The sequence below is a fragment of the Lissotriton vulgaris genome, chromosome 7, assembly GCF_964263255.1.
Source record: "Lissotriton vulgaris chromosome 7, aLisVul1.2, whole genome shotgun sequence".
In the NCBI taxonomy this organism is placed as follows: domain Eukaryota; kingdom Metazoa; phylum Chordata; class Amphibia; order Caudata; family Salamandridae; genus Lissotriton; species Lissotriton vulgaris.
Genome location: NC_141695.1, coordinates 1,621,662,494 through 1,621,670,652, shown reverse-complemented (window position 1 = coordinate 1,621,670,652; position 8,159 = coordinate 1,621,662,494). Strand labels below are relative to the sequence as shown.

Genomic DNA, 8,159 nt, shown 5'->3' with positions numbered 1-8,159 from the left:
GAAGATAGAGTCATTCAAGATCTGAGCTGCCTCTGCTGTGTCCTTTACGGCTAAGGTATCGGGAGTAGAGATCAAAGGGGCAAGAGCCTCATCAAAGATATTTCTTAGATTTCTCTTGAGGGTAAAGGGAGAGGATTCCCGATTGGTAAGACAGGAGACAGGAATGAGAAGTTCGAATGGCACGGCAAAATGATCAGACCAGACCACCTGGAGAGGAGGGCCGGTGGAAAGCCTGTCATCATTAGAGAAGAGACCGTCAAGAATATGTCCTGCCTTGTGAGTAGCACTTTTAACAAGCTGGACAAGGTCACCGGATTCTAACATTTCAACAAGTGCAATAGTGTCCTTTGAGTTAGTCTCATCAAGGTGGAAATTAAAATCACCCAAGATGGTGAAGGCAGTTTTTCCAATATAGGATTCAAGGATGGACATAAGTTCAGCGGGAAAGGTGGCCCTAGAGCCGGGGGGTCTATAGATAAGAATCCCAGAAAAGGAGACTGAAGGAGAAAGAGAAATGCAGAAATAAAATGATTCTACACGAGATGAGGGGATCGAAATTGGTTTAGTTACACAGAGAAAGGAGGATTTCACGAGAATGGCAATACCACCTCCTCTACGCAGAGGTCTGTCCTGCCTATGTAGAGAGTAGCCCTCAGGTATAGCCATGAGCAGATCATGTCCAGAAGTGTCGGAGGCCCAGGTCTCAGTGATGAAGACCCAGTCTGGTTGTCGGCTGTCAACGAAATCGTGAAAGGCGACGTTGTGCTTAATAGGAGAGCGGGCATTGATTAGGAAACTGAGTCTCCGTTGCAAAGCAGGCTGAGGGGGCGGAGGGGGAACAATAGGGGCGAAAGTCCTGGGAGAAAAGAAGGCGGCGGAACAAGACCAACACCTGTGGGAATGCAAAATCCCTTCAGGGGAGAAACGATGGGAACAGGGCAGGGGGGAGGGTCGGAGAGCAAGGAGGTCAGAGTTGGAGTAAAGTCTGGGAGTCATGTTGGGAAAAGATGGACTAGGGATTGGGTCCGGCCCGTCCTGCAACCCGTCCTCAGCGCGGACGGGCGCAGATGGGCTGGACTCTGGCGTGACTCCGGCGGGCATCCGGCGCATCCGCTAACGCGTCCGCTACGCGGAGCGTCAAGTACCTTTTTATATATCAGCTAGAGCGCGAGAGCGCGACTACACACCCAAGATGGCCGCTAAGCAACCCTCGCCTCCCCGGGACCAGCTCTCAGCGTCAATACTCAGCTGAGAGTAGGCATGAGCGAATTTTGCGGATCTCGCGTTCGCGAATTTTGCGGATTTGCGGATTCGCAATCCGCAAAATCCGCGAATTCCCGCGAATTTGCGGATTTTTTTTTTTTTTGTGTTCGCCCGTGTTTCTGCCAGTTCGCGAGGGTTTTGTACACTTTCGCAAATTGCGAACTTACCTGTCGGGTCGCAAGTTTCGCGAACTTGTTGTTTCTACGTGTCCAGCCTGTTTGGGACACTCTTCTTCATCACTGCCACTCTCTGTCACCACTGCCACTCTCTGACTACTCATGCCACCCTCTGGCCCACCCATGCCACCCTCTGTTTCATCACCACACCCTCTGGTTGTCCAGTGTACATTATTTTCGGCAAAGCAAAGCACACCTTCCCTGCCTCAAGTGACCTGAATTAATTTGGGGCTGATTAATGTGTCACAGAATATTTTTTTAGCTGGCACCTGCTTCCTTAGTGCGCCCTGATTAGTGATCTTTTGCACTTGCTAAGTGCTTTCATTGTTGCAAAATTAGTTACAACACCTGCCCTGCCCCAACTGACAATAATGAATTAGGGGCTGATTAATGGATTTTAACTTCCAGCCTGGCTCCTGCTTGTCTCCCTTAGCTGTAATTCAGGACCTTTGTGGCATATGTGTAACTATTCTGAGGTTCAGAGCAGGGTCACATAATAGTTTCAACTGGCAACTGAACTCTGGAGGGGCCCCTCAGGAAGCACTACAGGAAATGGCTACTAATGATGAGCCTGAACTTTTGAACCTGGTAAGTAGTTACTTTCAGTTTTGCTAAAATCGTATTTCTGCAATTTTGCACTTATTCGCGGGGTGCGAACTCACGCGAACTCACGCGAACAGTGCGAGCAGTGCGAGCAAAATCCGCTGCTCGCGGATTTGCGGATTTTGCGGGAGATTCGCAAATCTCGCGGATTGCGGATTTCCCGAAAATCCGCAAAATCCGCGAGCGGAACGGATTTTCCTAGCCTAGCTGAGAGCAGCCCAGGAGGTAGAGGAAGGTAGGAAACAATGATCCAAGTGCAAATACGCTTTTTAAAATCAAGCGCCTATTAAAAGCAAACGTCACTCGGGACGCGTTCTAAAATGAATGTTACCCTCAGCAATTAAATCTGTGCCAAATGAGGTAAAGGAAAGTGCTGTAGGACCTCCGGCTTCCGCCTCAGAGGGTGAAATGAAATAATTAGGCAATCACTACCAAAGCCCCTTTTATATCAGCTAGAGCGCGAGAGCGCGACTACATACCCAAGATGGCCGCTAAGCAACCCTCGCCTCCCCGGGACCAGCTCTCAGCGTCAATACTCAGCTGAGAGCGGCCCAGGAGGTAGAGGAAGGTAGGAAACAATGATCCAAGTGCAAATACGCTTTTTAAAATCAAGCGCCTATTAAAAGCAAACGTCACTCGGGACGCGTTCTAAAATGAATGTTACCCTCAGCAATTAAATCTGTGCCAAATGAGGTAAAGGAAAGTGCTGTAGGACCTCCGGCTTCCGCCTCAGAGGGTGAAATGAAATAATATATATATATATGTATATATATATATATATATTTGTAATATAATGCACACCATATATGTATATATATATATATATATATATATATATATATATATATATATATATATATATATATATATATATATATATATATATATATATATTCAGCTCAGCCTCGGAAATGTGAAATCCAAAGAACCGCACTCGTGGAAACCAAAAGATTGCAGTGCTCACACCAAAAGTTTAATCACACTTGTTGACAGACGCGTTTCAGCAATACGCCTTCCTCAGTGTCAGTTACACTGTGAGGACCTGCCTGGGATATAGCGTCAACACAATCATCAACATGGTAGATGGACTACCTCAGTCTAACGGGCGCGCCATCTTGGAACATGTTAATACAGTTCACAGTAAGGTGCATATTACCCACTAAGGAAACAAATTAAATCAAGCCGTGGATCGGCATGGAACCCCGTGTATCCACATCCGGGGTGATGCGGGGTGCTCTAAAATAAGGCCCCTGGTGAACGTTTCCAAAGTCCATCCTGCCATGTATTGGCAAGTACTCTAGTGTTTAATATGTACAGTGTCCCCATACGTCCTTCACCCATCAATTAATTATTAAACTTAATAAACTAAACTATAATAAACAATTAATAAACAATTCATAAACTACATCGCTGTTGATTTCACCAAGTCTCTGTACATCAGTTCATGAAGAAGTGTCGGGAAAATCTCACATTACTTATTTCCCTAAATGAACCGCCAGTTCCTCCCCATGATTAAGCCCCCCTGGAGCTTTAGTCATGAGGTCGATTATGTACCTTGATTCTAGGCGTCTCAATGTTTTTAGCCTATCTCCTCCTCTCGGGTTTTCAGGTACAAAATCTATGCCAAAGTACCGTAGTTTAGTCCTATCCCTTTGGTGAACCAAATCAAAATGTCTCGCGACTGGATATGCCGGATCCGCCTTGTCTATTGCCCTTTGGTGTTCGAGTACCCTGATTTTGAGTTGGTGGATCGTACTCCCGATGTATCTCAGTCCAGTTAATTTGTTTCCTTAGTGGGTAATATGCACCTTACTGTGAACTGTATTAACATGTTCCAAGATGGCGCGCCCGTTAGACTGAGGTAGTCCATCTACCATGTTGATGATTGTGTTGACGCTATATCCCAGGCAGGTCCTCACAGTGTAACTGACACTGAGGAAGGCGTATTGCTGAAACGCGTCTGTCAACAAGTGTGATTAAACTTTTGGTGTGAGCACTGCAATCTTTTGGTTTCCACGAGTGCGGTTCTTTGGATTTCACATTTCCGAGGCTGAGCTGAATACTATTGCGGGTACCCATTACCGCAAACTGCACCCGCTCTCGAGTGCCCTGACTCTTCAGTGGGACAGGGAGCACCATATATATATATATATATATATATATATATATATATATATATATATATATATATATATATATATATGTATATATATATATACACACATTCCTGATCAAGCCTGCTGGGTCAGGCGAAACACGTTGAAAGCGGCAATAAAGGAAATTTATCTTTCACCACATTGGCGTTGTCTCCTCTGCATATCCTGTGTCGAGGTTGAGTTTGGAATATATATGTATATATATATATATATATATATATATATATATATATATATATATATATATATATATATATATATATACAAATACATTGCGATGCAGAAATCCAACAGGAAACAAGGAATTCAGCGAGCCCACAAGGTAGTTGCAGCGGGTAAGTTTATAAACATATATATATATAGAACCACACACACACACATATAAATATATGTATATCTTTTTCTTTTAATGGACGTGCATTTAAGTATACAAGATACATAGAGGTAACTGCATTTCAGTTTTTATTTACACACCCAATGCACACATTCGTAAATTCGCTCTGCCACCTGACAATCTGATTCAGGATTACACTGTATGCATTTTCTCACTCAAGATTGCCATGCGTGAAGCACTTCATGAGAGAACACGGCAAGCGACAATGCTAGGACCCAGGGGGAGCAGGGAAGGCAGAACATTGACTGAAAGGAAGATAAAACTCGCGCGCGAGACAGATAAAGTGACACGTGAAGTTTATGGCTTTGCGCAGCGCCGTGTTTACCGAAGTTGTGATGTTGTGATATTAATGTATAGATTTCTCAAAAGCGAAACTGAAGAGCTGGAGAGAAAACAGTACCAACAGAAACGACGACAAACAGCGAGCGCTGCAATATTTCAGCAACTATTTTTTCATTTGCTATAAAGACTTGACGTTTTGCACGGGACATTTTCATGCTGTGGATGAATCATGTTTACAAGCAAGGGGCTGGCAAAGGAGTAGAAAATACGACCACTTAACCAAGGATCGGATCCTCGTATCCCTTTCTGCAGAGCTGCATTTAGGTTGAATCCACCACGGATGATGAATGCTGGGAATTTGACGGAATCATATACCACCTCTCTTATCTCGAACATGAGCTCTCCACAATGCCAGATGAACATGGACTTCCTTCCATACCTTGCTGCTGCTTACCTATCTGCCTTCCTGGTTGGTATCCTGGGCAATGGGCTTGGTTTGTGGAACCTGTGTAGAAACTGGAGGAAGTGGAACACATTGAACGTCTTTGTGTGCAACCTTGGTGTCGCGGATCTGTTGTACGTCATCACTCTACCTTTCTTCGCCTCCTACTACATCGAAAAAGCAACCTGGCAATTTGGCCTGACCTTCTGCAGGGTCACTCGTTGCCTCTTCAGGCTTAACCTCCACGCCAGTATTGGCTTTCTCACCTGCATTAGCGTCCAACGCTACATAGGGATTGTCCATCCAATGAAAATGCTGGGCCGGTTCCAAAAGCTGAGTCACTCTTTCATCGTCAGCGCTATTGTGTGGATTTGGGTGATCATACAGATCTTACCTGACTTACTGTTCATGAAAACAGACGACAATGGCTTCCGCTGCTACGATTCCACTGTCGACAAGAGCCTGAGCGAGTACTTGCCCTATAGCTTGACCGTGACCGTGATAGGCTTTTTAATTCCTTTTTTGGTAATTATTGGTTGTTATTCCCATGTGCTTGTGGTTTTGCGGAAAAATAGGAATTTAGACCCCGCTTTGAAAGAAAGAAGCATACAACTGGTGATTATTGTGATGGTTTTATTTTCAATCTGTTTCTTCCCATATCACTTGTTTCGAAATCTTACTTTGGTCAGCAGGTTGTGGCAACCTGAAGGAAGATGCACCCAGACTTTGAAGAACATCTACGTCACCTACCAGGTGACCCGCGGCCTGGCCTGCATGAACAGTGCCATCAATCCCCTGGTGTACCGAGTAACCAACGAGAACTTTGCGTCCAAATTTGGAAAATTCAGAAGAAGCTCTGGCATATGTGTTTTTTATGAAGGTGGGAAAGGTGAATTATTTTTCAGAAATAATTAAAATGAAGACATTTGCTGTTGACGAACAATTTGATATTTTGCATAAGGAGTAATTTGTCAGGAAATCTTCATCTACTTGGCTTCTACTAAAAGGGTGCCTTGATTTAGAAATAGAGCTTACCTCAACCTCTTGCTTCCACAACAGAACATTCTGAATCACCAAAGAGGTGAAGGACATTTCTCAAATTGAATAGTTTCAAAAGACAGCCACAAGTAATGCAGACCATGGATTTTGATTCTCAAATTTGTGCGGTCACAACTAAATATATCCACCTCCTTTCCTTGGTCATCCCGCACTCCTATTGCTAATATCAGTGTTCTGTTAATCAGCACAGCTGGCGCACTACTTATTGCTTATTGCCTATTATTGGGCCAGTATTTATAGCAGCAATACCAATGTTCAAAGGTAACATATATGTACACAAGCCCATACAATGTTACCATATCCTTTTTTTACGCATGGCGCTCCTTGAAGTGCCAGAAAAGAACAGGCTGGTGAAATATAAAGCAACTAAATGATTTCAGGGACAGTTATTCTTTAAATAAAAACATTTAAGACAGTAAATGAAAACTGCATTGCTGATGTTCTTACTTCTGAATCACACAAAAATATATTTTTTAAAACTGCTGCCTGTGAAGCAAATAAGTAAACCTTGCGTATACGTTTTATCTGTGTAATGTGTCTTTTGTGATTTCCTTCACTTACTATTCATAAAAATCATGAGTTTTTCTAAACCTTTTATTACCATAGACACATTTTTAAAGTTTATTCGAGTTTTGAGTAGACAGGAAGTCAGCCAAAGACATACCCTTTACATCATCTTACCCTGTGGATCTGCAACCATGCTAAGATTATGAAAAGTGGGCACACTGGTATTAATAGATGAAACAAAATACTGAACTGTTTTGTCAAGTGGCTGAAGCAAAACACCATCACATTTGTGGTTATATGTTAATCCATTACATTTTCAGAGGGTGGCTTTATTTGGATATCTTGCATCACTAAAGTGAGTTTGCAATGTTATTTGTTTGAGTGTGGCTGTTAATGTGTTGATTGTGGTTGTGTGATTGGCGGTCTTGTTTGACTGCTCTGAGAGTGCTCTATATTGACATATTACAATGCAGGGGCACCTGGACGCGAACTTCAGGGAGGGCTATCAGGTCAACCATAGGGGGCAGGGCTAACACATCAAGCAATGACGAGGAACAAACCTTAGAACCAATGCCATAACAATCGAGCGATATATTGCACATATTTGTCATACCTGATAGGTTAACAAAACACATATTATATAATAGATTTGACAATGTGTATAGTCTACTGACAAATATCTTTATAAAAGGCAAGGAGTCATTTGACAACTAAAAAGCAGTTTCTACAGATTTCACTACAAAGCACTTTAAGCCAATTTTCACCAAGTTATTACAAAGCAATAACCCTTTTTTGCCAAATCTCCCAAAATTCCTTCTGTGAAATGAATGTGAGCTCTTGAAATAATTTTAAGTCTATCCTCAAAAAGGCAATCCTTTCCAACTGTTACCCAAAAGCATGTTTGCAATCTGCTCATCGGGACGTTGAAACATATGCTCATTTGAGACCCAACAATGCACCAATCTCAGAATATTTAGTTTAGGCGGTTAACGTACCTGATTTTGGGATGTGTGACTGGCAAGTTTCATGTTTTATTACAAATGCATCTTCCATTATTCCTGAGATTGAATAAGGGAATGCCAATACGATGGGCAATATTACCACCTGTTAATTACTCTACCAGGAAACTGTACAATTCTAAATTAAAATAGAATAGTTGCTCTTAGCACCCCACGTTGAGCAGGTCTCACATAAGAGGACATTTCCACCTCCACTAGGTCAAAAGAAAAACAAATAAAGGCAGTTGCCTTGAAATAACTGCAACTAATTGTGCTCCT

At 42.8% G+C, this 8,159-nt stretch overlaps 1 pseudogene; it reads left to right on the top strand.

The window, feature by feature from the left end:
• Window positions 1-5,214: 5,214 nt before the first annotated feature.
• Window positions 5,215-6,283, top strand: LOC147706116 (P2Y purinoceptor 1-like; annotated as a pseudogene).
• Window positions 6,284-8,159: the final 1,876 nt, after the last annotated feature.